A 21,048-nucleotide genomic window follows, 5' to 3' on the forward strand; every position below is an offset into this window, starting at 1 on the left:
TTGGGAAACACAAAAGGATACGCACAGGGGAAGTGACCATTTTAACACAGACGGTTAAGTGCTATAGCTGGGGAAACAGGAGTCAAAGAATGTTGCTAGGAGGCTAAGGAAGCTTCCCAGAAGAAGTGACATTGAAGCTGAGCCTGAAAAGAAAACGGGAGGTAGCCAGGGGAAGCAGAGATACTGAAAGATTGTTTCAGCCAATGGGAACATTCCATGCCAAGTTTAGGAGGCAAGAAAATGTTCTGGAAACAGCAATTAATTCAGAATGGCTACAGGTCAGAGACCTATACAGAGGCTACATCGATGATGGGACGACCCTCAGAAGCTAACCCAGGACAAAATGATAACATGGAGAGAGGGACACAATTAAACAAGAAGAGATCCAAGACATCTTTCACTCCCACCCCGAAGCACTGGAACTGCAGTTAGAGTCATATCTGAGGGCTTAATAATATTCAGTAATCCTTACTGATACAAATGTTTTTACTTTCCAGTTCCAATAGAAATGACACACATAAATCACCGACTATCAAGATGATTGCTTCTTTAAAGAAAAACAGTTTTTAAGGAGCCTTCATTATTTCTTTGTTCCTGCAGAACAAAGAAAAGCTTTGTTGGACACAAATGAACGTTTTCTATAAAATGACCTTCTGCCTGAAAGCTGCAAAGACTGCTTCTGCTTTAAAGACGGCAAACATTTCAAAGTAGATTATAAGAGCTAATCTATAAAGTTTCCAGAAAAAGCAGGTAACAGGACAATAGAGCAAACACATTTTGTGTGTAGGCAGAGAACATTTCTACCCTTCCCTCCACTCCTCCCCGTTCCTGTCTCCTTCAGATTGTATAAGGCTACACTAGCCTTTTTAGAAGACAAAATAACTCTAGTGTTTACATCAGAAGACACAATCAATAACAAATTATCTTTGTTTCCATTGGAGATACCCATTATCAATTTGAAGCTGATTAAATCAATATCCGTTATCACCATAGATGGCCAATTTCTAACCAAAGCCGTCCTAGTCTATATCTAGGGTTGCATTTTCCAAAGTGTGGCATTTACAAAGCTCTTGAAGATGGAAATAGACAAACTTTGCTCAAAGGGCTGCCCAAGGGCCCAAGTTATCTCAGGAGGAGGTAGGACAAGAAGACAACGTTATGTTTCAGCCCAAGTAATTTCTCCAAATGATCTAGCATTTTAAAGTACTATCTTCTGCTTGTGTAGCTCTCCTGGGGGTGGTTTAGAGTTGATTACCAAAATCAAGGCTATTTAACCACAAACCTTTTAAAGTGCCCCCAAAACCCTACAAGTTTATCAGTAACTAAGCTACTCCCTTTGTGGGCAATGGAACTGTCATTAACTTCCTGAGGGGACAGTCCAGGATGAGTAGGTGCTATGACATTAAGCCAGTTTGAAACACGAACATTTGTTTCTGCCACATGGGAACAGCATATTACTGAACGCTCCGACAATGGTGAATAAAATTCTGCTCTAGTCGTTAATTATGTCTTTTCCAGGGCTTACTCAGAAGGTGTTACTAGAACTCACACTGGCAGAGCACTGAAGGTATTGTCGAATTAGCCAAAGAAGATATGAACATCAGCACCAGATAAGATAAGGCATAGCCAAGTTAACGAGGTGTTGGTAAGAAGGCTTGTTCTACCGAGAATTTCCATTCCTGGTTGAAGCATTAAGTTTTCTACCACTTTGGTTCAATTTAATGTAAGAAGTATTTACGGAGAACATAATAGGTAACCAGAACTGCACCAAGAACTGTGTGGGACCCCAAGAAATGGATGACTTAATCTTAAGAAGCTTTTGCTCTTTTAAATGTTTTGGTACAGTAAAATCAGAACAGGTCTAAAACCCAATGACAAGGGTCTGAATTCAGGTTTTCCTCCTCACTAGCTGCTTGACTCCAGAGAAATGTTCACTTCTCTAGGTCTCGGTTTTATTATCTAATGAACTGAAGGGATATCATCTTCCCTCTGTACCTCAATGTGTGAATTTGATGAGAATGTACACATAAAACATTTCCTAAAGGGTTCCACACAAGTGTAAAATATTACTCTGAGGGAGACACAGGAGGAGACAAGATTTTCCTGCATAAAACAGCTTGATTGGAACAAGGCAACTTCACAATCTGTGCCTCCCACGGCTGACTCTCATACAGGGAGAACTTGGAACAGCCCTCCAAGTTCACAGTTACATGGAGGTTATGTGAAAGTTAATTCTGCTTCCAGGGAAAGGACGCCAAACCTCGTGTTCTAAACACAAAGCTGTGCACCTACTCCTCCAGGACTGGTTTTCGGCATCATCCACCACTTTTAGTTCTTTTTCAGCTTCAGCGGTAAAATCTGTGATCAGTGAGGCTGAAACGCAATGAGCAAGGGTCTTTATCAAAAGGTTTGATGGATGTCCTCAGAATGGCACAAACACAGAAATTAAGCTTTTGGTCAAAGCAAGCTCCTTTGACAGATGGCACTTTTGAGACATAGAACAGGGTGGCAAGGGTGGCAGGCAGCTCCTAGCCCCCAGGCCCCAACCATGACCAGGGAAGGGAATTTTCCCTCCTCCTTGAAAATGGAATAATGCAGAACAATTCCCATGTCCACGCAGATTTAACCTTCTCGAGATGGGTTTTTATTAAATTTGAAGCAGGGAAAATGCTGTTCCAATCCCCTCTTTGTTCTTTTCTTCCCTCCCTCCCTCCCTTCCTCCTTCCCTCCCTCCTTCCCTCCCTCCATCAAAATATTTACCAGGCAGCTTTAGTTTGGAAGGGAACATACTGTGTTGGTCCAGAGAGCAAGCTCTGGGGTCAGACAACTTGAATCTGAATCCTAGCTCCTGCACTTCCATGCCAGTACCCTGGGCAAAAGTTCTTGGCACACAGTAAATGTCCATTAATGTTAGCCCTTATTATTACTGACAGTGATAATGAGGATGATTAATCATGTGAGAGAAATTATTCTAGGGGATTAGGATATGAAGATAACCGACACATTTGCAGTTCACTTAGGGGAGGATAAGCAAGTAATTAGACAACGCGATGTGGACTATAATACGAGGGCCACACCAGATGATGATAACAGGGAACATTTACTGAATTCTACACTTAGTATGTACCGAACTGTACTTTAGTCAATTAGTTTCATCAAAAATCCTCACAACCACCTTATAAAGGAAAATCCTAGATATCAACCCAACTTTATAGACAAGGAAAACAAAGGGCAGAGAGGTTAACGTGTTAGGAAAACTCAAAACAGGAAGCAGATAACCCTGCCAGGGCATGGGGTACCAGTGTGGAGAAGGTTTCACAAAGAATGGGTCCATGAGTCCAAGTTAAAGGATGACTAGAAGTTAAACAGATGGTCAAAGAAATGATGCGGAATGGTCCTACTCAGAAGGACCAGCAAAAGCTCTAAGGTAGGAGCCTACTGTGTTTGCATGGAACGCAGAGGTGGAAAGGCACAGGGGAAGGGTGTGGGCAAAGGGTGTGAACGGCAGGCAAGTGCAGTTCAGGCGAGAAGGGCTAAGTGGTGCTGTGTCCTCTGGACAACTGAAGTACTGAAGAGGTCTGACTGGGCATAAGGGAAACATGATCAGACCTGAACTTTAATCTTTAAAATTAATCTTGTAATGGTGTGGAATAAGAGTTAGAAGGGGCTAAACCTGAAACAAAGAGAGACCGAAGCAGAGATAGTGCTTTAATGCTATTTATTCCACAAATACGCCAGTCTATCAGCAAGTCTGGCGAGTTCCTTCTCTAAAATATTTGCCATGTTTCACCACTGCCTCTCCAGTTATAACCCTAGTCAAAACCACTGTCATTTCTCCCCCGTCCAGCCTCCTAACTGGTCTCCAACTTCAACTCTTGTGCCTGTTGTCCCTTCTCTCTGGGGCTTCCAGAAGGTGTCTTTTACGAATAATTCTGATGGTATCACTCCCCCATTTAAAACCCTCCAATGACTTCACATTAATCATGATCATAACCTACTAGGCCCTTCATGGTCAGTCCCAGCACCCTCAGTTCCACCTCTTCCTCCACTGGCTCCAGACTCCCAGCCATCGTTCTGGCCCCAGACCACCAAAGACTCATCTCTGCCACCCTTGCTGTTCTCTCGGCCAAAGATGCTCTTCTCCCAGATTCTCCTATATTTGCCTCCTCATCAGTCATTCCTCAGCTCAAATGACTTCTTCTCAGAGATGCCATCCCCAGCCACCCTAACAAAACTGTGGCTTACTTAGTGCTTAAAACAGCGCCGAGCACATGGCCAGTGCTCAAAATACAGTTAATGAACAAATTAAATAACACCTATCATTCACCCTAGTATGTGCCAGGCACTGTTTTGGGGTGGGAATATAAAGTTTTTAAGACAGAGATCCTGCCCTCACTGATTTTATAGTCTATATAGAAAAAAAGAAACAGGTGACCACAGCTCAATGTGATAAGGGCTACAGAGGAGGAAGGGTGGGCTACTATGGAAGCCCACTGAGGGATGAATTAGATCAGGCTAAGGGGGTACAAGGCAGCCTCTTATTTGAGACCTGAAGGGTAAGAGTTAGCCTGGAAAACAGAGAAAAGACATTCTGGGGTGAGGGAACTGTTTGTGCAAAGGTCCTGAGGTAAAGAAGGATATAGTAAATCCAGGCAATTACAAGTAGGTTAGTGTATGGGGCTTTGCAAGGTTGGAATGTGTGGGGGAAGGTAATGAAAAAGGAGGCTGGAGAGTTTTTTTTTTTTTTAATAATTTTTATTGTGCTTTAAGTGAAAGTTTACAAATCAAGTCAGTCTGTCACATATAAGCTTATATACACCTTACTCCATACTCCCACTTACTCTCCCCCTAATGAGTCAGCCCTTCCAGTCTCTCGTTTTCTGACAATTTTGCCAGTTTCTAACCCTCTCTACCCTCCTATCTCCCCTCCAGACAGGAGATGCCAACACAGTCTGAAGTGTCCACCTGATACAAGTAGCTCACTCTTCGTCAGCGTCTATCTCCAACCCATTGTCCAGTCCCATCCATGTCTGATGAGTTCTTTTCGGGAATGGTTCCTGTCCTGGGCCAACAGAAGGTTTGGGGAGCACGACCGCCGGGATTCCTCTAGTCTCAGTCAGACCATTAAGTATGGTCTTTTTATGAGAATTTGGGGTCTGCATTCCACTGATCTCCTGCTCCCTCAGGGGCTCTCTGTTGTGCTCTCTGTCAGGGCAGTCATCGGTTGTGGCCGAGCACCATCTAGTTCTTCTGGTCTCAGGATGATGTAAGTCTCTGGTTCATGGGGCCCTTTCTGTCTCTTGGGCTCATAGTTATCGTGTGACCTTGGTGTTCTTCATTCTCCTTTGATCCAGGTGGGTTGAGACTAATTGATGCATCTTAGATGGCCCCTTGTTAGCATTTAAGACCCCAGACGCCACATCTCAAAGAGGGATGCAGAATGTTTTCATAATAGAATTATTTTGCCAATTGACTTAGAAGTCCCCTTAAGCCATAGTCCCCAAACCCCCGCCCTTGCTCTGCTGACCTTTGAAGCATTCAGTTTATCCCGGAAACTTCTTTGCTTTTGGTCCAGTCCAGTTGAGCTGACCTTCCCTGTATTGAGTATTGTCCCTCCCTTCACCTAAAGTAGTTCTTATCTGCTAACTAATCAGTAAATAACCCTCTCCCACCCTCCCTCCCACCCCCCCTCGTAACCACAAAAGTATGTGTTCTTCTCAGTTTATACTATTTCTCAAGATCTTATACTAGTGGTCTTATACAATATTTGTCCTTTTGCCTCTGACTAATTTCACTCAGCATAATGCCTTCCAGGTTCCTCCATGTTATGAAATGTTTCACAGATTCCTCACTGTTCTTTATCGATGCATAGTATTCCATTGTGTGAATATACCACAATTTATTTAACCATTCATCTGTTAATGGACACCTTGGTTGCTTCCAGCTTTTTGCTATTGTAAACAGAGCTGCAATAAACATGGGTGTGCATATATCTGTTGGTGTAAAGGCTCTTATCTCTCTAGGGTGTATTCCGAGGAGTGGGATTTCTGAGTTGTGTGGTAGTTCTATTTCTAACTTTTTAAGAAAATGCCAGATAGATTTCCAAAGTGGTTGTACCATTTTACATTCCCACCAGCAGTGTATAAGAGTTCCAATCTCTCCGCAGCCTCTCCAACATTTATTATTTTGTGTTTTTTGGATTAATGCCAGCCTTGTTGGAGTGAGATGGAATCTCATCGTAGTTTTAATTTGCATTTCTCTAATGGCTAATGATCGAGAGCATTTTCTCATGTGTCTGTTAGCTGTCTGAATATCTTCTTTAGTGAAGTGCATGATCATATCCTTTGCCCACTTCGTGATTGGGTTGTCTTTTTGTGGTGGAGTTTTAACAAAATCATATAGATTTTAGAGATCAGGCACTGGTCAGAGATATCATAGCTGAAAATTTTTCCCAATCTGTAGGTGGTCTTTTTACTCTTTTGGTGAAGTCTTTAGATGAGCATAGGTGTTTGATTTTTAGGAGCTCCCAGTTATCTGGTTTCTCTTCGTCATTTTTGGTAATGTTTTGTATTCTGTTTATGTCTTGTATTAGGGCTCCTAAGGTTGTCCCTATTTTTTCTTCCATGATCTTTATCGTTTTAGTCTTTATGTTTAGGTCCTTGATCCACTTGGAGTTAGTTTTTGTGCATGGTGTGAGGTATGGGTCCTGTTTCATTTTTTTTCAAATGGATATCCAGTGATGCCAGCACCATTTGTTAAAAAGACTATCTTTTCCCCAATTAACTGACACTGGGCCTTTGTCAAATATCAGCTGCTCATATGTGGATGGATTTATATCTGGGTTCTCAATTCTGTTCCATTGGTCTATGTGCCTGTTGTTGTACCAGTACCAGGCTGTTTTGACTACTGTGGCTGTATAATAGGTTCTGAAATCAGGTGGAGTGAGGCCTCCCACTTTCTTCTTCTTTTTCAGTAATGCTTTACTTATCCGGGGCTTCCTTCCCTTCCATATGAAGTTGGTGATTTGTTTCTCCATCACATTAAAAAATGTCATTGGAATTTGGATCGGAAGTGTACTGTAAGTATAGATGGCTTTTGGTAGAATAGACATTTTTACTATGTTAAGTCTTCCTATCCATGAGCAAGGTGTGTTTTTCCACTTAGGTAGGTCCTTTTTAGTTTCTTGCACTAGTACTTTGTAGTTTTCTTTGTATAGGCCTTTTACATCTTTGGTAAGATTTATTCCTAAGTATTTTATCTTCTTGGGGGCTACTGCGAATGGTATTGATTTGGTGATTTCCTCTTCGATGTTCTTTTTGTTGATGTAGAGGAATCCAAGTGATTTTTGTATGTTTATCTTATAACCTGAGACTCTGCCAAACTCTATTAGTTTCAGTAGTTTTCTGGAGGACTCCTTAGGGTTTTCTGTGTATAAGATCATGTCATCTGCAAATAGAGATAATTTTACTTCCTCCTTGCAAATACGGATGCCCTTTATTTCTTTGTCTAGCCTAATTGCTCTGGCTAGGACCTCTAGCACAATGTTGAATAAGAGCGGTGATAAAGGGCATCCTTGTCTGGTTCCCGTTCTCAAGGGAAATGCTTTCAGGCTCTCTCCATTTAGAGTGATGTCGGCTGTTGGCTTCGTATAGATGCCCTTTATTATGTTGAGGAATTTGCCTTCAATTCCTATTTTGTTGAGAGTTTTTATCATAAATGGGTGTTGGACTTTGTCAAATGCCTTTTCTGCATCACTGGATAAGATCACATGGTTTTTGTCTTTTGTTTTATTTATATGGTGGATTACATTAATGGTTTTTCTAATATTAAACCAGCCTTGCATACCTGGTATAAATCCCATTTGGTCATGGTGGATTATTTTTTTCATATGTTGTTGAATTCTATTGGCTAGAATTTTGTTGAGGATTTTTGCATTTATGTTCATGAGGGATATAGATCTGTAATTTTCTTTTTTTGTGATGTCTTTACCTGGTTTTGGTATCAGGGATATGGTGGCTTCATAGAATGAGTTAGGTAGTATTCCGTCATTTTCTATGCTTTGAAATACCTTTAGTAGTAGTGGTATTAACTCTTCTCTGAAAGTTTAGTAGAACTCTGCAGTGAAGCCATCCGGGCCACGGCTTTTTTTTGTTGGGAGTTTTTTGATTACCGTTTCAATCTCTTTGTTATGGGTCTATTTAGTTGTTCTCCTTCTGACTGTGTTAGTTTAGGTAGGTAGTCTTTTTCCAGGAATTCATCCATTTCTTCTAGGTTTGCAAATTTTTTTTTTTTATAACTTTTATTAAGCTTCAAGTGAACGTTTACAAATCCAATCAGTCTGTCACATATAAGTTTACATACATCTCACTCCCTACTCCCACTTGCTCTCCCCCTCTTGAGTCAGCCCTTTCAGTCTCTCCTTTCTTGACAGTTTTGCTGGCTTCCCTCTCTCTCTATCCTCCCATCCCCCCTCCAGACAAGAGTTGCCAACACAATCTCAAGTGTCCACCTGATATAATTAGCTCACTCTTCATCAGCATCTCTCTTCCACCCGCTGACCAGTCCCTTTCATGTCTGATGAGTTTCCTCGGGGATGGTTCCCGTCGTGTGCCAACAGAAGGTCTGGGGAGCATGGCCGCCGGGATTCCTCTAGTCTCAGTCAGAACATTAAGTTTGGTCTTTTTATGAGAATTTGGGGTCTGCATCCCACTGATCTCCTGCTCCCTCAGGGGTCCTCTGCTGTGCTCCCTGTCAGGGCAGTCATCGATTGTGGCTGGGCACCAACTAGTTCTTCTGGTCTCAGGATAATGTAGGTCTCTGGTTCATGTGGCCCTTTCTGTCTCTTGGGCCCTTAGTTGTCGTGTGGCCTTGGTGTTCTTCATTTTCCTTTGCTCCAGGAGGGTTGAGACCAATTGATGCATCTTAGATGGCCGCTTGTTAGCATTTAAGACCCCAGACGCCACATTTCAAAGTGGGATGCAGAATGATTTCATAATAGAATTATTTTGCCAATTGACTTAGAAGTCCCCACAAACCATGTTCCCCAGACCCCCGCCCCTGCTCCGCTGACCTTTGAAGCATTGATTTTATCCCGGAAACTTCTTTGCTTTTGGTCCAGTCCAATTGAGCTGACCTTCCATGTATTGAGTGTTGTCTTTCCCTTCACCTAAAGCAGTTCTTATCTACTGATTAATCAATAAAAAACCCTCTCCCACCCTCCCTACCTCCCCCCCTCGTAACCACAAAAGTATGTGTTCTTCTCAGGTTTACTATTTCTCAAGATTTTATAATAGTGGTCTTATACAATATTTGTCCTTTTGCCTCTGACTGATTTCGCTCAGCATAATGCCTTCCAGGTTCCTCCATGTTATGAAATGTTTCGGAGTACAATTTTTCGTAATAATCTTATATGATTCTTTTAATTTCAGTTGGGTCTGTTGTGATGTGGCCCACCTCGTTTCTTATTCGGGTTTTTTGTTTCCTTTCCTGTATTTCTTTAGTCAGTCTGGCCAATGGTTTATCAATTTTGTTAATTTTTTCAAAGAACCAGCTTTTGGCTTTGTTAATTCTTTCAATTGTTTTTCTGTACTCTAATTCATTTAGTTCAGCTCTAATTTTTATTATTTGTTTTCTTCTGGTGCCTGGTGGATTCTTTTGTTGCTCACTTTCTATTTGTTCAAGTTGTAGGGACAGTTCTCTGATTTTGGCTCTTTCTTCCTTTTGTATGTGTGCATTTATCAGTATAAATTGACCTCTGAGCACTGCTTTTGCTGTGTCCCAGAGGTTTTGATAGGAAGTGTTTTCATTCTCGTTGCATTCTATGAATTTCTTTATTCCCTCCTTAATGTCTTCTATAACCCAGTCTTTTTTCAGCAGGGTATTGTTCAGTTTCCAAGTATTTGATTTCTTTTCCCTAATTTTTCTGTTATTGATTTCCACTTTTATGGCCTTGTGGTCTGAGAAGATGCTTTGTAATATTTCGATGTTTTGGATTCTGCAAAGTTTTGTTTTATGTTCTAATATGTGGTCTATTCTAGAGAATGTTCCGTGTGCGCTAGAAAAAAAAGTATACTTTGCAGCTGTTGGGTGGAGTGTTCTGTATAAGTCTACGAGGTCAAGTTGGTTGACAGTAGCAATTAGGTCTTCCATGTCTCTATTGAGCTTCTTACCGGAAGTCCTGTCCTTCTCCGAAAGTAGTGTGTTGAAGTCTCCTACTATAATTGTGGAGGTGTCTATCTCACTTTTCAGTTCTGTTAAAGTTAAAGTTTGTTTTATGTATCGTGCAGCCCTGTCATCAGGTGCATAAATATTTAATATGGTTATATCTTCCTGGTCAATTTTCCCTTTTATCATTATGTAGTGTCCTTCTTTATCCTTTGTGGTGGATTTAACTTTAAAGTTTATATCATCAGAAATTAATATTGCTACTCCTGCTCTTTTTTGCTTGTTTTTGCTTGATATATTTTTTCCATCCTTTGAGTTTTAGTTTGTTTGTGTCTCTAAGTCTAAGGTGTGACTCTTGTAGGCAGCATATAGACGGATCGTGTTTCTTTATCCAGTCTGAGACTCTCTGTCTCTTTATTGGTGCATTTAGTCCATTTACATTCAGTTTAATTATAGACAAGTATGTGTTTAGTGCTGTCATTTTGATGCCTTTTTATGTGTGTTGTTGACAATTTTTCTACTTTTTTGTGCTGAGTCGTTTTTCTTTGTAAATTGTGTGTTCCTCATTTTCACAGTATTTGACTTTACGTTTGCTGAGTTGTTATGTTTTTCTTGGTTTTTATTTTGAGTTATGGAGTTGTTATACTTCTTTGTGGTTACCTTAATATTTACCCCTATTTTTCTAAGTAAAAACCTAACTTGTATTGTCCTATATCGCCTTGTTTCCCTCTCCATATGGCAGGTTCTATGCCACCTGTATTTAGTCCCTCTTTTTGATTATTGTGATCTTTTACATATTGACTTCAATGATTCCCTGTTTTGAGCGTTTTTTTCTTTTTAAAATTAATCTTAATTTGTTTCTGTGATTTCCCTATTTGAGTTGATATCAGGATGTTCTGTTCTGTGACCTTGTGTTGTGCTGGTATCTGATATTATTGGTTTTCTGACCAAACAATTTCCTTTAGTATTTCTTGTAGCTTTGGTTTGGTTTTTGCAAATTCCCTAAGCTTGTGTTTATCTGTAAATGTTTTAATTTCGCCTTCATATTTGAGAGAGAGTTTTGCTGGATATATGATCCTTGGCTGGCAGTTTTTCTCCTTCAGTGCTCTATATATGCCATCCCATTGCCTTCTTGACTGCGTGGTTTCTGCTGAGTAGTCTGAACTTATTCTTATTGATTCTCCTTTGTAGGACACCTTTTTTTTTTATTCCTGGCTGCTTTTAAAATTTTCTCTTTATCTTTGGTTTTGGCAAGTTTGATAATAATATGTCTTGGTGATTTTCTTTTTGGATCATTCTTAAATGGGGTTCGATGAGCATCTTGGATAGATATCCTTTCGTCTTTCATGATGTCAGGGAAGTTTTCTGCCAACAGATGTTCAACTATTCTCTCTGTATTTTCTGTTATCCCTCCCTGTTCTGGGACTCCAATCACACGCAAGTTATTCTTCTTGATAGAGTCCCACATGATTCTTAGGGTTTCTTCATTTTTTTTAATTCTTTTATCTGATTTTTTTTCAGCTATATTGGTGTCAATTCCCTTGTCCGGCTGGAGAGTTTTACGCAGCTAAATATTACTGAGGTTATCTAGATTTAAAAATGATCAGATGGTGGGCCAAGGCAACAGAGAAAGCATTTTAAAACTATCCAGAAAGGAGAACTTAGAGTCTAATGAGGGAGAAGGCAAGTAATCACAACTTGCTTGGGGCTCTTGACCACTTCCCCGCACTGCCTCCCAGGAGATGTCCAGGAATGGTCAGAGTGGGAGCTAGAGCTCAGGAGGAACATTTGAGGAAAGAAGGGCAGGCAGATATGTAATTTCGCAGTAAAACCAGGTAATGAAAGCATAGTTTTTTCGTTTGTTTTTTAATTCAAAGTCCATCAGATTTGGTCATTAAAGGTATGTTTTCAATATTGTGTACTGATTCTCAGCACCATTTAAGCTGTCCTGCCTATGGTAGGGGCTGGAAGCTTACAGACTACATTTTCTACGCTCCCTTGCCAACGGACTCCAAGTTAGATTCTTGAGAGATCTGTAGGGCAGGAAGAGGAGAAGCCAGTCTTCTCCAGTTGAAGCTGAGGGTAAGTATGTGGGCATTTGAAGACGGCAGACATCTTTTGCCAGTGTCATCCAGGTATCCTCCTGAGAATTTCCCACTTTGTGGTGCAGGCAGTTGAGACTATGGGTGGTAGTTTTCTGTGATGATGGCACTTCCTAGATTTAGGAACTCTGGTAGCAGTTCCCTGACCCTCAGTCCCCCCTCCGCCACCACCCCCTAGTTCTTCAAACCATCAAGTGAGCCTCTAATTCCCTGTATTAAATCCACACCTACATGGAATACCTAGAGAGTTTTTTGTCTTTCTGATCAAACATGACTAGATGACTATGTAAGAACCATTTCAGAGCAGAGATAAGAGCAAGGACCATACTGCAAAGATCAGTGAAAATGGCAGGGATGGAAGTCTGGGAAAATAAATCCAGACACCTATATCAGGAAACAAGGAGGGAAGGTGGGGGGCGGGGGGGTTGGACCTCAGCAAGAAGGCAACGCAGGATAAAGGAAAGCTTCAGGATAAAAACACGCAGGAACAAAGGCAGAACTAAGAACTGTCCCGGCAGCTCCGTGAAGATCCAGCACTGGGTAACTCCAGGATCCTTCCCAAGAGCCAGAAAGGCCAATGGGCCCAGGCCTCACATTCAAAGGGCATTAAATTTGGACTTTCCATATTATCTCCCGAAGAGATTGTAGGTATAGTCATGGACATACTGAAAGAAGTTGTCTAAAGTTACATCGTTTCCTGGACCACATAGCCTATGGTGCATTATAATTTCTTTTTACTATATCCTGTATTTACTTGGGAAGGGCCCAATTATATTGTATAGGGATTTATTGTTAAAATTCAGTAACTTATTTAATGTAAATATTTTAAATATATCACAATTTAAACTATGTTTTAACATTTGCTCATTGCATAATATACCTGGGATCTTGGGGAAAAAAAAAAAATGGCGTTGACCATTCTTGACTTTTGAATGACACTGAGTAATAGGATCAAGCTGTTTTTTACTACTCTAAGGTAAAGTCGACCGTATATACTTTATGTGTGAAGCTTATTTCAAATGAAATCAAGAACGAATAATGAAAAATAAGACTGTTCCCATGACCTTGGTCCCTGAACATTTTACAAAAATCCCTTGCTTCAATTAAAAACACACTGGTGGCTTCAAGATACTCAGAAAAAAAAGTCCTGCTACCCCAATATAGAAATCAAATATTGAACCCCAGACTCTGAACATTGCCCAACACTTTCAAGAAGGCAACTGCCCCAACTCAAATGCAGAACAGCAAGGAAACCAATGCCAGTGACATGACGCAGCACACTTGAATTTCTGCGTACAGGGGGAACTGGGTAAACCAAGGGACTGGGTTCTGAATGGCATGTGTGTGCCTTAAACTTTTTTATTATTTTTCCCCTTCTAATTTCCCTTCTAATTCTTCTGTATTCCTCTTGATTTCAAAGAATGGCAATACTACTCTGCAGAACCAGACTTAACATTTTTAAATTTCCAAGGGTGAGAAGCTAGCTTAAAGGATAAGCTTAAAGGATAAGCTAGCTCTCCCTTTTTTAATGCTCAGGTAATAAAGTGAAATTACATATTTGGTTTGAATTTTCATGAAAAGTTATCCATATACTTTTGTCTGTAAGCTTCAACTGTCTTTTTCATCTGTCAACCCTTAACCATAACTTTATTTCAAAGTTGTAATGAAATAAGCAGACATATGAACAAATACTATACTGCTGATGAAAGATTTGAGGTTTTTTTTTTTAAGATGAAAGGAAGAGCTAATGAAGGAGGGCTAAATCTATTTTATATAAAAGTAAACTGAGGCTGAAAGCTTAAATTCCCTTAGGATGTTTATGCAAGGTCTCATTTGCACACTGGATTTGCCCTTGCATTCTTCATGCTTTACCTCACATGCCCCTCCCCACCACCCACCCCTTTGCAGCTTGAACTCTTAGAACTTCCTAGCACTCTTACATGACCAAGCAAAAATGGAATCTGAATTTCAGTACGACACACAGACGTTCCATGTCTGTCTGTCTGCCGCTCCGTTCTTTTACTGGGAGGTAGAGACACAGAGAAACAAGTTGAACCATAAAAATTGTCACTTGAGTCAAAAACAGCTGAATATCAGCAATTACATACAGTTTGAGCTAATTCATAAAATATATTTGGACTTCATTGCTTTTTAAATTTCCCCTTAACATTCCAAAGGAGTTAAACGGTTCTGGGCAAATTAAAAGAATCGTAAGAAAATGTAAACTATAGGAATGAACATGATCAAGGCCCTTCTGCACACCAGGCACTTTAGACATCTGTGTCCATCTAAGCTTCACAACAAGACGGTGGGGAGTTACCACGCCCCCATTATACAGATGAGAAAACAGACACGGAGGTGAAGGGATGACCCCAAAGTCATACAGCAAGTGAGTGGTGGGGCCAAGAAGAGAGCTCAGGATGCTCTTACATGGTTAAACTGTTACGAAGAGTCAGGCCAATGATGCAAACATAGACAATAAAGGACTGTGGGGCCGTGGCCACTAGCAGTTGCCTCGACTGGCCCTTAAGCAAAGACACTTAAATCTAACAAGTAAATAAACTGAGGCCACAATGTCTCGATTGAAGCCGAACTGTCCTGTACCTTATGTTTTTGAAACCAGGTAAAAGTAGAGGCCAAAAGAGCCAGATCAGAGAAAGTCATATATTCTCTTATCTTTTGCGTTGAGTAAGAAAGCATGCCTACCATACATTTATCTGATGGGAGAGAGGCAAACCGATGTTCTGGTCACAACTTTTTTCCTGTCCCAAGAACATGGATGAAAATCAATTTTTGAAGAAGAAAGAGAACCATCTGAAGGCTGATGATTGTCTACTATCTCCCACTGCCGAGCCATCTGCCTCTTGGACTCACAGACCACCTAGAGAACTCCCTGTCTCTACCTCCATGGTGACAGGAGGCAGGCACAGGGAGGCTCTAAAAAGCAAACATGTAGTTTTTGATGCTCTGGGAGAGGTGGCAGCCTTATGTGGTCTGACAGAAAACTGCTCCTCGGCAGCGCTCTTCAGAATCCCTTAGGTCAAGGCCAGCTCAGCCTTTGCACTGGAGCCCTGCAGTGTCCAGGTGATGGGAATGGGACAAATGAGCAGGAGCAGGCCACAGCAGACAAGGGACACACTGCACTGCCAAAGCATCTTGTGAGCAGCTCCTCGGTGCCAGGGGTGTTCTAAGTGGACCAGACCCACCAGCCAGGATCCCTGCCCTCATGAGGCTTATGTTCCAGTGGAAGAGACACAGACATGAAGGGGTCAAATGCACCCATCAGATCACGTCAGAAAAATGTGACTACCATAAAGACTATAAAAGAAGGTGACACAGTAGAGAGCAACAGGGACACGAATGCTTTGGGTGATGAGGAATGGGATCACTGAGAGGCTGATAGCTGAGTAAGTGTAGAGCAAGACCTTTCCGGGGGGAGCAGCAGTTACGGAAAAGGCTCTGAGGTGCTGGCTGCTGAGACCAAACACAGGTCCACAGACTGAAATAAAACCCCTGGGGACAGGTACCTTGTCCGAGTTCGGAATTATGTGGATTTTAGAAAGGCAAATTTTAAATCATCCCCAGTGAGGACGCGTTAGCACCTATAATCAAGTATTAATATTTCTTTAGTAACACATATATTAAAGGAAATAAATAAATACTGTAAATAATTACATGTCAGTTCGGGTCAGGTTTTTCTACCAAACAAGTTATAAAAATATTTGCAATTTTTAAAGTTCTGGATTTCAAAATTGCAGATGAAAGGATTGTGAACCTCCCAGACCTCGGGGGAAAAAAAAAAATAGAGTAATAGAATTTTTTCAATTTTGTGTTTGTTGGCCACAAACTTTTCTCAGCTCTTTGGAACAAGCTACCACTTGGGCCAGTAAGCCATAAAATTAAGCAAGTAAGGACCGATCAAGGAAACAATCAACAGGAGGAAGGATCTCAACGGAGTGATGGAAATACACACCCAACATGGTGTTCGCCCATGACCACATTATGGTGACAGATGAACAACTTGGCAAATTTACTGAAGTCACTGAACTGTACACTTACAGTGAATTTTATTACATGTAAATTATACCTCAATAAAGATTTTAAAAATATCAATGGGAGAAACTTGAAAACGTGAGTTAAGACACTAGCTTTCAAATGTAGAAAGCTGTTTATGTCTAATTTGATCCTATTTTCTCAGGTAAAAGTGGTCCCAGTTACGTAAAATGGTGCAGCCACTGTGAAAAACAGTCCAGCAATTCCTCAAAAGATTCTTTACAGAGTTACCATACAACTCACAATTCCACTCCTGATATACATTTGAGAGAAATGAACAGCTCTGTCCACACAAACACATGTACATGTATGTTCATAAAAGTATTATTTATAATATCCCAAAACTGGAAACAACCCAAATGCCCATGAACGAAGAACAGATAAACAAAATGTGGTATAGCCATACAATGGAATATTATTCAATAATAAAAAGGAAATGAAGTACACTTTTCCCCACCATCTGAAAGTAGAGCGTTCCCACGAAACCTTTTGTCAGGGAAGAAGTAATTATCATTAATTTACACTGGAAAAAAACTTAAGCATTCCCAGACCCAAAAAATAACCTACCAAATCATAGCAAATAATATAGAAAATATTTACAGGTTCTCTCAAGCTTTTCTGGTATTTTAGGATACATCTTGCTAATGGATGCACAAAATAAATGGAAGTAAAGCACACATGCTCACAGACAAAAGTCCAAAGCTATGGTGACTTGATGCTGAGATGCTGAGCGCAGTTCCTCGGAGGAAGGAGCTTGGCGATGCCACTTTCACTGCTTGGGGTGTCCACTGCCTCTTTAACTGTTCTGGCTGCGAAACAAACACTGAACGCTATTTCTGCTTTTCACCTTGCTTTGTAAAAGCGGAAATCCTCGGGATTTCTTTCAGTTAGCAAAAGCAGGTACTAACGTAGGTCTTTCATAAAAGAGAAGTGGCGTAAAGTAAGCCGTCGAAAAGTGGGCTCTACCTGTACTGATACATAGTACAACATGCATGCTAAGCGAAAGCAGTCAGTCACAAAAGACCACACACTGTATGATTCCACTTCTATGAAATGTCCAGAATAGGTAAATCTATAGAGAAAAAAAGTAGACTAGTGGTTGCCGAGGGTTGGGGAAACTGGAGGCTGGAGGCTAAAGGATATAAAGTTGCTTTTGGGGGTGATGAAAATGTTTTAAAATTGATATTTCAGCTAGTGGTTTTCAAGATGAAATGTTTAGGCCCTTCTTAAAGACTTCTGTCCTGTTTGGTGGCGCAGTGATTAAAAGCTTGGCTGCTAACCAAAAGGTTGGCAGTTGGAATCCACCAGGCGCTCCTTGGAAACCCTATAGGACAGTTCTACTCTGTCCTACGGGGTCGCTATGACTTGGAATCGACTTGAGAGCAACGGCTTATACTTAATACTATTTGCTAGGTTTAAAATAAGGAGTCCAGTTAAAAAGAGGTATAGGCATTAAACAAGCGAGCGATAATTTTCCACTACTAAAGTTGGGAAGACTTCACATAGGAGACGGACTTTGAATTAACTTTAAAAGGTGCCTGGAATTTAGGCAGATCCAGAGGAAGGAAGGCAGACATCCTCAGTGGGAAAGGCCAAGGTGCACTTTGGGAATAGAAGGCACACCAGTCTGAGCAGAGAACTAGGTGAGGCAAGCTGGGGCCAGCCTGGAGCAAGAGTCTGGACTATAAGCCTAAGGGCCGAACTTCATCCTTAATGAGTTAGAAGAGGTACTAAAGGAAAAGTCATCCAGGGTGGTGGGAGCCTGGGGTCCACTGGCAATGGCAATGTCTTCCTTGCTGGAAGAGCGAGTGAGACCATTAAGCAAAATGCAGTGCACAGAAACACTGGTTAGTCCTGCAGTAAAACAAAACAAAACTTTAAAATAAGCACTGTGACTGGACGGCTGTTGGAGCAGAAAATGATTCGAAAAGGTAGGCTGGTACTCAGAGAATTAGACTTGGCAGTTTGTCAAAAGGGAACAGGTGAGGATGGATGTATTCTAAGTCAATAACCACCATTTTATCACTGCTAAGAACTTCCACCTGGCAGGTGCCTGGACTCCCGCCACAACATTTACGTGCAAAATACATTTGCTTCTTCGCCCCTGTTTTCTTTGCTCTCTGCTTTGAATGTATAGCACACTCCCTTCCCTTCTGAGGTTGCTTTTCTCTTTCCAAGCATTGCAGCCTCCTCTAAAATCTTTAACAATAATAGTAAGATCATTTGGAAAAATGCAAATACGCAGAGTTAAGGAAACAGCTGCCTTATTTCCCGTCAAGAGGCATCTGGGAAAAAGAAGAAAAAATGAAGAAAAGCTGAGTCCAAAATCCAGGAAAGACATCTACCGAATATTTCAGCTAGTGGTTTCCAAGGTGCAATGTTTAGGCCCCTCTCAGAGATTTCTCTCCTGTTTTTTTTTTTTTTTTAGTCCTATCAGGAAACCTTGCTCTCCTTGGCAAAGTACCTACATCACGTCAAAGTACCTACATCATGTCAAAAAAATAATCTAGCACATTTGTGGAGCTGGTGTATCTCCTGTGATTCCAACTTAAGCCTCTAATCTTTGCATCTTAATGGTGGGTTTAAACATTTTCTGACCAGGGAAAAACGTATTTTACATTTACCTTCCAAGTTTCAGAGCAAACTACTGTATAGCCCCAGAGTTATTAATTCTCAAAAGGAAAGCCTATGGTAACTCTCCTTTCATTCTGAGAGGTTTCTTACATAAAAGTACATAGTGAGTAAAGTCAGTCTATGCCATCATCAATGAACACTACATGTTATACAAACCAAGAGCAAGCAGGTGTGTTTTTCCCCATCTCACCCCTGCCCAGCAAGTGCCTATTCCTCCTTCAGTACCCTAATCAAATATTCCCTGCTCTGTGAAACCTTTGCCAAACACTCAGGTCTCAGGCCTCTTTCATTTCCCTCCACTGCAACATTTGACCAATCTGCGTTGGGCTGAGAGAGATGCTTCGTTCGTGTTGTATTGTAACCATCAGGCACAAAGCTGACTCTTCCATCCCTGGATACCTTGGGCTTGTCCACAGCTGTATGCTGAGGGCTTTGAAGAGCACTCCTTGTACCACTGATGCCCCACCACGTCCTGTACAACAAGTGGATGCTCCTTGCCATCTCTCCCTGGCCTATCTCTTTTCTATTAGGCTGAACCTGGGATGGTAGACTGTCTTCTTCACCTGGGTTTTTCTGACCTCTGGTACACAGTAATTAATCTGTGAGTATGGGCTGAATATATAAGTGAATGAGTAAAAAAAAATTTTAAATCTAAAAAAAAAAGCAAAACAGTACCCAGGCTCCATCAGGCATTTAGCACGCTTGTCGAATTAATGGCTCTCTCCTCAGAACCTCTTTTTCTCTCTACCCTCATGTCACTCCACATTTTCTATCTTGTATTTCAGAGGTTTACAGATATATCTTATTTCCTGGAATGGAAGCCCCCTGAGATCCAGAACTTGCATGATTGTCCAGGGCACACAGTGGAGCATCTTGAGTCCAGAAGTCAGGGAATTGCAGGGTATTTGAGGTGATCTCACTGGTGGCGTAATAGTTAAGTGCTACAGCTGCTAACCAAAAGGTTGGAGGTTCAAATCCACCAGGCACTCCTTAGAAACTCTATGGAACTGTCCTACTCTGTCCTATAGGGCTGCTATGAGTCAGAATCGACTCGACAGCAATGGGTTCCAACAAAGAAAGTCCAGTTTGTGAGGCATGTTAGAGGCTCAACGAACTTGAGTTGGTGAGTTGCGCTCAGGTTTGGGAAACACAAGTTTTTCTATCCAATTCCAGATCATAAAGCAGGGATAGCTACCAACCGTTTCATTTCCCCCTTTCTCTCCTATCAGACAGAAACAATATAAAATCTGTCTTCAATCTACTACGGAAAACAGAGAATGCATGAGATGGTTTCTCTGACAAGAGAAGTTCAGTATTAGTCAAATATAATACTTAAAAAAGCTAAATATTTACTTGATATTCATTGATGTCAAAAATGCTACTTTTTATTCATCTCCTTCCTCATTGCACTTCCCCGCACTTATTTTTAGTTTGGAACAAGTGCAGCCTATAAACTATGATCTATATTGTAATAAACACCTGAAGAGGGTCACTGTAATCAAGCAAAAAATAATCAATATTGGGAAACGCAATTGTCTTACTGAAACTGTTACATAATTGGCTTTTTTCCATTTGCCATCCTTTTTTTATTCACGGTTTTTTAGACTGAAGGAGTAAGTTGACCTACATGTGTTAAGAGGAAAAGAAATCACTTAAGTACGAGCAAATGATATACTATTATCAGAGTTCAATATAAAAACCCGTCCCTCATTTAAACAATTTGATCTGTGGCAGGGAAAGGAAATTTCCATGGAAGTTCTTAAAGACTACAAAACATTTTTCAAGCTATCAAATTAAGAGGCACGGGAATAATGAGGTGTCACTCAAGGCCTTTCTATGCTGAAGGAAGAGATTTTTCAGAAAGATAAAATTCTGTGTCCCTGTTGTTCTGATATTTGTTCTTAATGAAAACAGGGCCACGTTTCAGACAATGACCAAGCTACAAAGTATCAAAAGGGTCTTCACTAATTATTTTTTTTTAAGAAGCTAATCAACATACGTGACATGCTGGGGGTGTTAATGAGTCTTCTTGAGGTCTGTACGTGCACTGGTTCAGCAGACATTCTGGAGGGTCTGCCCAGCCCACAACTCCTTG

The 21,048-nt window shown here is 40.9% G+C and overlaps 1 protein-coding gene across 1 annotated transcript in view; it reads right to left on the reverse strand.

Moving 5' to 3' along the window:
- CACNA2D3 (calcium voltage-gated channel auxiliary subunit alpha2delta 3) overlaps positions 1–21,048 on the reverse strand; it is a 1,049,182-nt gene that overhangs the window by 735,329 nt on the left and 292,805 nt on the right. The gene's annotated exons all lie outside the window — the stretch shown is intronic.

Source organism: Loxodonta africana, chromosome 22 (assembly GCF_030014295.1).
Source record: "Loxodonta africana isolate mLoxAfr1 chromosome 22, mLoxAfr1.hap2, whole genome shotgun sequence".
NCBI lineage: Eukaryota > Metazoa > Chordata > Mammalia > Proboscidea > Elephantidae > Loxodonta > Loxodonta africana.